The sequence below is a fragment of the Oryzias latipes genome, chromosome 10, assembly GCF_002234675.1.
Source record: "Oryzias latipes chromosome 10, ASM223467v1".
NCBI classification, from domain to species: domain Eukaryota; kingdom Metazoa; phylum Chordata; class Actinopteri; order Beloniformes; family Adrianichthyidae; genus Oryzias; species Oryzias latipes.
In genome coordinates, this window is record NC_019868.2 from 5834537 (window position 1) to 5847137 (window position 12601).

Consider the following 12601-nt stretch of genomic DNA (forward strand, 5'->3'; position numbering starts at 1 on the left):
AAAATACACATTTCAAATAGTTTTATTATTGTTGTTAATATTAAAACAGCAGTTCTGTTAGCTAAGGTGATATTACTAATGCTTAAAGAAGATTGTATTGATTGGTGCAGTTAGTCTCAGTTTTTACCCGTAGATGGAGGCAGAGGATCAAATTGTGTTCTACAGATTCCATTTTTTGTGTTTGGGTGAAAATATTACAAGTGAAGAAATTCCTCTGGCTTTGACCAAATTCACGTGATTAATTGAGAAACTATAATCTTTAATTTAGTACTAACTTCAAACCCAGATTTTTATACCTCAAGTCAACTTGTGAGCTCCTTCAGCAATGTATACAGATGGTGACCTGCATCTGCATAAGCTGTAAAAGAGGATGGATGTGCTCATCTGTTTATGTAGAACAGAGGATTGTCAGATTTGGCTTTCCACCAACATAGAAAGTTTAACCCTTGTGCTATCCTAGGCACTTTAACATTGGGAGTTGGGTCATCTAGACCCACTAGACGCTGAACCTTTTTTCTTCAATGATTTGTGATCTTCACTGGTGTCCATGGATTACATGAAATCTTTCCACCTTTATCCACCTTTGTCATGGTAGGAAGAACACGTCAATGGAAGGGTGGGGTCATCTAAGATAGCACAAGGTTTAAGGAAGCAAAGATGAAAAGCAAACAGCATGTTGGTCTCAGGGTAACAAAACAAAACTCACTGTGGGCTAAACTTGAAAACATGGCAGAAGATGGACATGACATTCTGGGAAGAGACATTAGAGACAATAATGACATTAGAGACATTAATGGACCAGCACAATAGGAAGGCAGAGACAAGACTTATATACAGACAGGACTGACAAGACACAGGTGAACATGATCAGGACAGATTGGGACCAAGGAAATAAAACTCAAGAGCATGGCAAAACAGGAGACATTTCAAAATAAAAGGAAACAGAACTCAAATTTGACAGAACAAGATACAAAGCAAAAACCAATACAAAGAAACCCAAACCATGACACAAAGCACTTTACAATGAAGAACCAAAACAGTTACAGAAGTCCTACGACTGACTGCCGACCTGTGCAGTGACCCGCCTTTGCCAATCAGTGATTTGGCTCCAGCAGCCCTGTGGGCGGTTTAGAAAATGGATGGATGGACAGATACAGAAATTCCAATTAAAAACCCAACCCACCCTTTACCCTCCCCACACACAAAATGAATAGAAATAAAATTAACTTATATATCACTTACATTTATAGACAGACAGACTGATCAATAGATGGATCATGTGGCTGTTTTACCCCTCTGTTTTGTCTCTGCTAAAAAAAATAATGAAAGGTTTTTAATTATCAAAAGTAACCGTAAAGTACTTCATTATTTAAACTAATGTAAACTTTAATCAACACACACACACAGTTTAAGGAAAGTACGTATCACCAGCTGACCTGAAACATTTTTGTGTACCTTCTACCAAAGAAACTCAACTGAAAGTTATTTAGCAAAGCCATAAATAAGGCACATCGAATAATGAGGCCAATTTTTTATTTTTAAAACAAATTGAAGAATTTTAAGTGCGCCTTATGGTTCAAAAAATAAGGTAAAGGTCTTATGTTGAATTAGCTCCTATTAGATTTACACATTTCTGGTGCAGATGCAGCACAAAAGGTAAAATAAACTATGTTTTGTTTTAATCACTGTTGACTTCAATCTATATCACTATTACATTTGCTGCATTCAGATAATCCTACACAGGGTGTCTTTTATTTTAAAGGAAGTCATATAAACCTCTGGCAAAGGTTCATCTTTATGTTTTATTTATACCCCAAAAAACAATAGTAACAATCATATCGATACAAATCCGTGTCTTTTTTTATAAAGGTTGAAGTAAGACTTTGTGGCTCCTACTGGGTTGTGCTCTTTGAGAAATTGAGCCGAACGGCTCTTCTACTGACCCCTCTTGTTAGTTTCTCTTCTTTGTCAGAGGACCTCTAGGAGGCAGCAGCAGGCTGGTACGTGCAGACACAGTTGCCAGTGCAGAGGGAGTGCAAACCCATGCCAGAGTTTTCATGCACTCTGGTTTTAGACTCTACAGTTACACAGAAAAACACTTAAGACCTCTCTTTATTTTTTATCACAGATCTGAGAAATTGCTTTTCTGCTTAAATCTTCATGGAAATGGTGGAAACATGGAAGAGTTTGGTCCATTACGCCCCTGAGCCGTGCCAGGCAGTATACTGGATTTGCTTTCGGTGTGACAACTGAGCGTGTCTGTCAGGCTGCCGTCTTTGAACTGGTGATTTGTTCACCCTTGAATGTGCTGGCGTGTTCCTGTGAAACAGACTGTGTGCCATTTTCTTTGATTCTAATGAGATTCAGGTGCAACATGCAAAATGATGAATGTGTAGATGACTGAAAACCGCATGTTGACACACACAGTGCAGACCAAAGGAGTCCCGACTCTGTTAAATGTTGCTGCTGCTTTCTGAGTCAGACTTTAGAGGCCTAAAGCCCTTTTGCTTTTTCTGAGGAGCAGCGCAGAGAACTGGTCATTCAGCAGGGACGGCCAGTTTAGTGGAGAGAGCAATCCTAACAGAACACGTGGAAAACGTCAGCTGTCAGCAGGATATTACACGCTAACATTCCTGCATGCACTGATTGTTGTTAAAGCACCTCGCTCAGAGCAGCTGGAATGTTTTCATGGATGTTGCATAGATTTTAATCAAGGCTGAATAGGAAAAATCCTTTAGAACTCACACTTCTTTTTCCAGAAAACCTTTAGATCCACAAAGCTTTTGCCGATTCTGTCAGAGCCATGAAGGCAGGGTGAGGCGAATTAACATTTGTAAAGCTAGACTGAAGTAATTATTTACAGTTATGGACACGAGTTCCAAAATTAAAGGGTTTAACATTACATAGGCAAAGGTGACGAATCATACACCAGCGTCTGGGTGAATCCTCAGTTCTGATTGGCTGCTGGGTGTGGATTAAAAAGTGATAATGTACATCTCTCACCCTCTGGTGGTAGGCAAGTGCCTGTGTTTGGCAGCAGAGCAGCCACCAGTGTGTGTGAATGTGTGAATGGGTCTGTGACTGAAAAGCACTATACAAGTATACGCCTTTTACCATCTCAACAGCAAGACAATAGAAAAGACATAAGTGATTTTATAGTTTCCTTTAACCTCTTTGGTGAATTTGATCATTTTTGAAGACTGGGTAGACTTTGTATCACTTAGCATGACATTTACCATAGAAACCACTTTCCTCCGCTGCTGCAGAGCAAGGTCAGTATAGGCTCCGTGGACATTTACACGACGAGTCGCTCTGCCTATCAAATATTCCACTTTTTGTGAATAACAATTTAAAACTAAAAATGACTAGATTTGAGCACTTATCATTGATTTGATATTTATTTCTTGTGGCCTTGGTTTAAGCAGAATAATGCCCTCTGAGGTGTAAAATCACATAACCATAACGCCAACATGAAATATCAAAATGTAGCAGTTAGACTGGATTTGCATTTGTATGTTTTTCTAGTTTATATTACAGATCTTCTCTCTTGACTTTGAGGTGTTTCTGTGGGAATTTGTCATTCCTGCTAATGGGCATGTATGAAGCCAGATAAAGATGTTGCACTGCATGGTCTGGTTCTCCATCATCAGTCCAGCTCACTTTAAAGGTGTTTAATAAGTCGGTTTGTGAAAGCCCCTAAGAGGAAACTAAAACTATGATCCCTCTCTCACCAAACTTTCACTTTCAGACAGGTTAGCATTTCAAACTCAAACTCCCACAGTGTCCTATCCTGCTCTGTACAATCCGTGTTAATGAACTTCATACCGCATTACTAAACACGAACTCTTTAACCCTTTTAACACTCAAGCTTTAGCATTCTTTCTACTATCTGACACGATCAGTGCAACAAAAATGGTGAGCAATATTGTAGCTATCCAGCTGCACAGTTTAGATCCAGATTCCAGTTTGGACGAGGAAAACAAAGACGTACTGTCCATGGATCTATTTGTCTGACAGTGGATGCATCAGATGGAGAGGAGCATGGAGCTTGCCAATAGTAGGTGAAAACTACAAGCTTCTACCAACAGCATTTGTCATCTGCTCCTCAGTCACAACGATTTGAATAAGGACATACTTTAATAATTTTAATCAAAAATGTTTTTTCACGTAAAACATGATTTTCCTTGGAGTTGGTCTCCTTGCTGTCCTTTGGGAACATGCCCGCAACTCACCTACTTCCTCCTTACTTCCCCTTGCATGCTATGTAGCTGTTTGCTATTACCTGTCACTCACAACATGCCTGTAGAAAAACTGTGCATGAATGTTTTCTCTCAATTGGCTCACCAAGCGGTCTAAGCCCGTGATATTTTGAGCGGGTCACCTGCATCCCGCAAGCAGGTTTGCTCATTTAATGCTTGCAGATTTTTACCAAGGCTGTAGACTTTTTACCCAATAGCCGCCTGTGCTTTTATTGCAGCGCAGAAAGAGGAAATCTGCAAACACATCCCATAGTTAGCCAACTGGTTAGACATGTTTAATCTACATTAATAGAATATTCTGGGTTTTCACCAGTGCAACAGGTTGTTCAGTTCTGCAGGCACAGAAAAATGTCACATTCAATCTGCACAGTTTGTTTGTAAAAGGTCATAATTAGTTGGCAGTTTGAAAACAATTATGGCCAAAGTGCAGCAATTTCCCTAAGAAGTAAAACAGAAAATTATTCATGGAGGGCTAAACTACTCAGGGTGGATGCAGAGCACACTTGCCTCTCGGTGTTTTTTTCTTATTTCTGCTTATAGGTCCAGCGTCCGATAATGTCTTAGCATCAAAATCTAAATGTACCATAAAGAGAGTGGCAGGAATGATTTTTCATTTCGGTAATTTAACACTTCTTCATGTTGGAGCAGCTGAGAATAATTACAGTTTACAAGCTAGGCTGGAGAGAGTTTGGTAATAGAAGGGCACCAAAGCGCTCACTCGAGGGAAATCAAACAGCAGCTGCTGTGACTCAGGAAAGCATAATTGAGTTCCTGTCCTCGTACCTGTTCCACTTTGTCTGCTTTTTTAAACACCAGAAAGAAAGAATTATCTGGATTGCAACATGTGCTACTGGAAAAGTCACCTTTTCTATATTAATTGAATTGAAATTCTGCATGACCAGGAACTTTTGAAGGTAAAATAATTCACGTGCAGAGAAAAATTTTAGCATCACAGAGCGTGTCAAGTTTGAAGACACTCCAAGCACACAGAATGCTAAACCCAAAAGAACTGTTATTATGGCCCGCAGCAGTCATAGACTGCAAGGACCATATTTTCCTCTTTTGCTTTCATGCAGAGGTCAGGCCAGTTTCTGTGCAGCAGTCTTGCTTCTGGTTAACCCATGAAAGAGGATACGGAAAGAGGGCAGCGCAGCGCTGAACCTCGCAGCGAGTGCATGCTGCTTTGTGTTTGCTGTTGTCTCAAATGCAGTTGTTGTGTGAATGCTTGAAAGCTGCAGAAGTCTTTGCCTCCGCTGTGCACACATGCCGTAAATGGGAGCAAATGCACGTCTGTGTGTGCAACGTCTTACCTCGGGCCTGAACCCGATGTAGTTGCAGGGAGGGTTGGGCATTTATGAAGGAATTCTGTAATTTTCAAAACTGTGGTTTGAGTTTCACTCTCTTTAACAAGCTGGTTTGGGCACTTATAATGGAAAACGGCTGGGCTGGGGGTGGGGGGTTACCATGAGTTAGAGGGAGAGAAATAGATGGAGTCTTGGCAGACTCTGGATTCACTTCCCATTCAAAAATATGCAGTTTTCCCTTTGGGGGCATCATTGGTTATCATTTCTGGAGTATTTAGACAACAGACCACAGGAAGAAGAAAAACTGGAGAAACTGGAAAAAAGAGAGCGCATAATTCACATGGTAAGTAAAACACATCAAGTCCAATCTGCCTCTGAAGCACAGCTTCAGTCTGAATGTCCGTGATTTCTTTCCAAGAGCCTTTCGTGAAGTGATTCATGCTCACAACATCTACCAGCAGATGCAGATTATTCAGTTGAGTTCAGATGAATGCTTAGCAGAAAACCTGTTAACTTATTGATATAGGATGAGACATTTAAAGCTTTCGGGCTGCACGATGATGTCTTCTGTTTGGAGTTTGTACGTTCTCGCCAGTTTTCTTCAGGATCTTTGGTTTCCTCCCCAAGTCCAAAAGTATCCTTCATAGGTTGATTGTCATCTCCAAAATTGTCCGATACGTGTGAATGTGAGTGTGTGGACCTGTTTCAGGCTGTATCCCACATTCACTCAACAATGGCTGCGACAGGCCTAAAAAGGGATCAGCGGGTTATGAAGATGGATGAATTGCATTTATAGCCTTAGTTGTTTTGGAAAAATGCGCGGATTGCTGAAGAGAGGACTTGTTTCCATTAATGCTAACGAACTCTTTTATCACTGATACATTTTTCTGTTGAATCCTGCATATTGTGGTTTCATGAAAATCTAACATTAACTCAGCGTCTGGCTTAACAGTCATCTCTGACTAGGCGTGTCCAGGGTCCACATGAGGCCCACTTTCAGATTTCTACCTGTCCACAGGTTCCTGACATTGAATTAATAATATCTGGCCCTCTGCACTTTCTAAAAACTGCAATTTCTTGATTATGATTGAAAAAAAAACTGTCATATGTCAGTGTAAACACTGTGGCGGGGTCCTTCTGTGACACTCTAGCTCATTTTTAAATGTCGACTATAAACAAAATGAACAGATTTTTTTCTGTGATCAGAACCCCAGTGCTCCATACTTCTGAATCAGATAACAATTTGTGATATTTTTTCTGTTCACACGATTTACGTTTAAATCCAGATTTGATATTAAAGGAATTATTTTTTTTTTTTTTCAAAACAGGGTTTTTCTTCATTGTACTTTGTGTCTTCAAATAAAAAAAAACACAGTAATTTTGGTGAAACTGTATTTAGATTTATTTTTGCTCTATGTAAAGAAGTGAAAAGTATCACATTGTAAAAAAAAAGTGATCAAGAATTAGTTTATTTGCACAGTATCGGGGCTCAAAGAATGCAAGCCAATTGGTCGTCCCTCACACATTTTTACCACACCAAATTAAATAAACGGACACCCCCATGTTGGAGCCAGATGTTTTCAGTAAGCAGTGATTATTCCGGTTTCTATGGTAACACTCTTACCAATCAGAAGTGAGATTTGTGGAAGTCTACACTCCTACTTCTTGATTGGAAAATCTGTCAATCCAACGTTTCGAATATTCAACATGAGACCACAGACTTTTAGTGAGGCACCTGATTGGTCAGTTTAAAACTTGAATAACTTAGCCCATAAAATATTACAAAAAAGAAGATAAACAAAAATATATTAAAACAAGCTATCAGTGAAAGAATGGTTATTCAGACCAATAGAATGACTGAGTAATAGTTGTTTATTTCTCTATAGAAACATGTCACCCCAATGTTAATTCAGCTGCACGGGCTCCCCGTCCATTTCTGAATGCATTTTAACATACACAGCTCTTAATAACCAAGCACCGATCTTTGCAAAAGACCTTTTGCAGCCGTACACTCCCAGCAGGTGACCAGGGTCTGCTGGTGGTTAAGAGAACCCGGTTAAAGACTAAGGGTGACAGAGCCTTTGCAGCAGTGGCTCCATCCCTTTGGAACTCCCTTCCTCTCAGCCTCAGATCTGCAGGCTCAGTGTATTCTTTTAAAAAGCAGCTAAAAACCTATCTTTTTAAAATAGCTTTTTTATAATTCTTTTTGTTACCTGTGTTTTACTGTGAAGCACTGTGATTTTTATCTTGAAAGGTGCTATACAAATAAAGTTTATTATTATTATTTATTATTATTGAAGTCTATGAGATCTTGGCTTTTTGGAATCAGCGGGTACTTCCTGTTTGATCATCAGAGGAGAGGAGTCACACTGTCCATTTCTCATATATAATCAGTTCCTGCGACTAATTAGAAGCCCAAACCAGAAAGATTTCTATTTCTCCGGTCAGCTACGTTAGTGCAGAGCTTCTAGTACTCGGAAAAACTTAACATTGGTTTTTTAACTTAAAAAGGTCATGCTGAAACAAAACGTCATTACTTATATTTAAATGTAAACTTCACCTACGTGAAGAAAAACACTTCTCTGCTGCACAGCACAACGTGGCACAAACGACCTTGAGGGTTAGCCTTTGAATTAAACTATTTCGGACAGAAGCTACAGGGGCAGGGCAGGATTCAGGTTGGACAAAAGCCTTTGCCAGATGCAGACGTACGCACGATTCACATGCACGTTTTTTGGTTGTCCAGGCCCGTAGGGGGTGGTGGAGAGAAGCGGCTGCATCTCAAGGGGAGCACATGGTGGGTCTTGCAGTTCCCTTGAGGCCCGTACGGCCACCTAAAGGGACATCATGAAAATGGAACGTACCATTGTTGTGTCTTTGGTAAATGTGTTGTGAAGCTGTTGTCAGGAAAACATACAGTAAGTTACTCCCACTTATGATGTACTGGTGTTTCTGGTGTATGGGACTCTTTACACTGCATTGTAGCGATTAGTGAGATGCATGTATTCCCTTTTTACTGACTGCATGCAAATGCCGCACACACAAGGTATACAGGTGATCCATAAGTGCTCATTGGACACCTGTGGGACGCTCACACAAACTACCGGTACACTCTGATTATTTGTTTCTCACTGAATTCCGACCAACGTACCGGGCCCGACGCTCAAATCATTCTCAATCAACCTCATACTGCGTCTGTACATAGACTTAATATTTAACATTTAAGAGCCTTTTATCATAGCACACTGATTATATAAAGGTTGGGAAAAAAACTGACATAAAGAACTGTCAACATAACAAAAGGTGAATGATGCGTATGAGACAATGGGTTTGTTTAACGCACAACCTTTACTTTCCCATATGGATGCCAGCTAGGCTAATGCACTGCAACACATTCATGCACACACACATGGGCACACTGCACCAAGCGACCAAGGGGGCCTGTTAAGCTAACAGGAGATATTTAGCCCCCAGACTGGGAAAATAAAAAAGTGTAATGTAATGGAGCCAGCTGTAAAAGCACAGAATGGTACAAAGCAGAGCGTAAAAAGGCACTACATAATTTATTGTGAATGTAACTCAATCTGCAATTGGATAGATTTGGGCTCAGCAGCTTTTCCAGTGGTGATCAGGGAAAGCTATAGGATTCTGCAACAGCAGCAACACAATGAGCTATAATAAAAATAAAAGCAGGATCACAGAACACAATTACTTTTTAAAAAGAGAAGAAACTGTAGTTACACTCTTATTAATATTTATATTAAGTCTATATTTCATTTCTATATTTGGGTTAAAAGTTTATGATTCCAATATAAATAACTAGATGCCTTTATACAGCCTAGAGGGTGGTTAAATTCTGGCAAGTTTGTACAGGAACTATTTTAGAAATGTAATCTCCATATAATGTAAAGTGCATGAAATCTAACAGGGTAACTAAAAACTCATGCAGTCAGAAAGAGAGCTGGAACATGTGAAGCTACATGTTAGGCCAATTCATCCATCCATCTTCAGAACCTGTTGAGTCTCTTTTTGGGGTCATGGGGTTGCTGGAGCCTATCCCAACTACTGAACAGGTTGCTGGTCTGTTGCAGGGCCTTACAATTACACACCTAGGGACAATAATTCTATGAAGCATGTTTTTGGGCTGCTCCACAATGAAGCTCTACACAGAAAGGACTCAGCTGGGATTTGAACCAGGAGCTTTTCCCTGTGGGGAAAGAGCATTAGCCACTATGCCACCATGCAGCACAAGATGGTAGGCCCATCTGGCTCAACTTTACAATAAGGAGTCTTCACAAAGTGATTGAAAGTATACAAACTTGCAAGTATTTGAATTTCTTGCAAACACTTTTATTTTAGTGATGAGGCTAGAGAATAGTCAGTCTTTCAGCTAAATAACAGTATGGACGATGGGATGCAGGGGTTTTGACGTGCCAGAGTGGGCCGCTGGAACGTCCAAAGCTCCTGAGTGTGAAGTCTGCAGCTTTCTGACGAGCTATTTTCTACATTTCCCTTTACTTTGTTAAAAAACGTTACTGTAAATAAAGTTTTTCTTTTTAATATAAACTCTGTATTACTTGAATCCACAATCCTCTTAGTGTGAGCTATTGAAAAGCAAAGATGGTTTCATGAAAGACCAAGGCCGACCTTAAACCGCTTCAGCCTTGAGCTCGTACCTCTTTTATGTTGCTCTTTTATTCTGCTTTTCTCATTCGCCTTTATTTCTTAAGATGTCCTACTGGAGCTAACATAAGTGAAGTTAGATAAAGGCAGCCACACTGAGATCTTTCAACTCAGATCTTTCAACCTTCAGGAGACACAAAAGGAGACAGAGCAGAGATGATTAACAGTGAAGGAGGCAAAAACATGCAAACAAAAGTAAGAAATTAATTCCAAAGTGCATTTTTGTACATTCTAAGGTGTATTCTTGTAAGTTTTTCTGCAGGTAGGTATATGACACCCAAGATAAGGGTTCCTCCTGGTGATGTGCAGGCATGCAATTCTTTCTAAGTGGATGTTTTTCTCTGTCCAAAAATCCAATCCTTCTCTCTCCAAATATAAGTCAGGGAATATGCAGAGTTGTGCAAATGAATTCATCCATGATCTGAACAAGGCTTCTATGGGCCAGAATCAAAAAAGGTATAATGTTGGGTCCAGATTGCAAGTCAGGGAGAGCAGTCTGAAAATGTGGGTCAAAAACAGTAGCAAGTTTAGAACACGGACAAGGAAACATGGACAAGAAAAGGCTAAACTAGGATGTTAGACATATAACTGTCTGGATTTGTGATGCAGCTGAGTGTGTATTCAATGACAGGTGTAAGTCATACAGCATGACGGCAGAAACACTTTCAAACTTTGAATGTCAGGCATCTTTTCTTCCACCTATTTTCAGAATATGCTGAATCCCTTTTGGGGTCACAGGGTTGCTGAAGCCTATCACAGCTAATGTTGGGTGAAGGCGGATACACCCTGAACAGGTTACAGGGCCACACACTCACATGCACACATTTACGCCTAGGGACAATTTAGAGTAAACAAGTTATCTGTAACCCTTGTTCTATCTTAGATGCATTGGCGTGTTCTTCCTACCATGACAAAGGTGGATAAAGGTGGAAAGATTTCATGTAATCTATGGACACCAGTGAAAATCACAAATCATTGAAGAAAAAAGGTTCAGAGCACTGTCTAGTGGGTCTAGATGACCCAACTCCCAATGTTAAAGCGCCTAGGATAGCACAAGGGATAAAGCATGTTTTTGGACTGTGGGAGGAAATCTGAGTGGCTGAAGAAAACCCTTACATGCATGAGTAGAACATGCAAACTCCACACAGAAAGGAGGCAGTTGGCATTTTAACCAGGGCTTTCTTGCTGTGAGGTGTGAGTACCAACGTGCATCATTTCTTAGTTTTCTATTTCCTTGCTGCTTTGTCCTGCTTTGAAATGTAAAATAATTCCATCAAAGGAACAACCAGGTTTTTGTTGTTTTTGTAGGTTTTTCAGCCATAGTAAGCAAATCGATCGCAATAAGATAATGTTATTGGTATTTGATAAACTGTCTATTTCTCTGCGTCCTCATTGAACGTAGCCTTTTATTCATGATGAACGAGCCACACACAAAAGACAAAAGAATTTTCTTAGTTACCTCATTAAAAAACATGTCATGGTTCAGCATGGTCATCTCACAGCAAGAAGGCTCTGGTTCAAATCCCGACTGGGTCCTTCCTGTATGCAGTTTGCATGTTCTAATCATGCGTGTGTACGTTTTTTTTCCCCAGCCACTCCAGCCCAGCTCCCTTCCATATTCCAAAAACATGCTTCATATTATAATTGATAAGCTACTTTTACACAGGCATTTGCCATGAGCTTTCAACAACGTCTTTCTATGAAAAGTCTATGTAAGCATGTGAAAGGCGTGTTTTAAATTAAATCAATCAATCAATCTGTCACACAGTTAGGTGTGTGAAATTTGTTCTCCACATTTCACCCATCCCCTGATGGAGCAGTGAGCTGAAGCCACACTTGGGAACCATTTGGTGGATTTAACCCCCCCAATCCAACCTCTTAATGCTGAGTGTCAATTGGGTCCCATTTTGAAAGTCTTTGGTATGACTCAACCTGGATTTGAATCCACAATCTTCCAGTCTCAGGGCAGACACTCTAACCACAAGGCCACTGAGGTAGATTTGGCTTGTTTTGACCTTCTATGTTTAAACAATCATTTTCACATGTATCTATGTACATTTTTAAGACTTTTTTCAGGATCTACATACCAAATAGTGGCCACTGAACGCGCATTGAAATTTAAACCGGGTCGAACTTTGAACAATCAGGGTTTGGAATTTGGTAGTGACGTGTGTAATGCGTCCTTATCAAGGTGTCAACCATTTGAAAATTGATTATCAAGGAGAAATTAATTATGCAGTTTCTGCCTGTGTGTAGCTCTATGTCACCAAGTGTTTCATATATGGGAATAGAGCTGTGAAAGAAAAAGCCTGAAGGAAGATTCACCACATTTGCACCGCTTTGAAATTTCACACC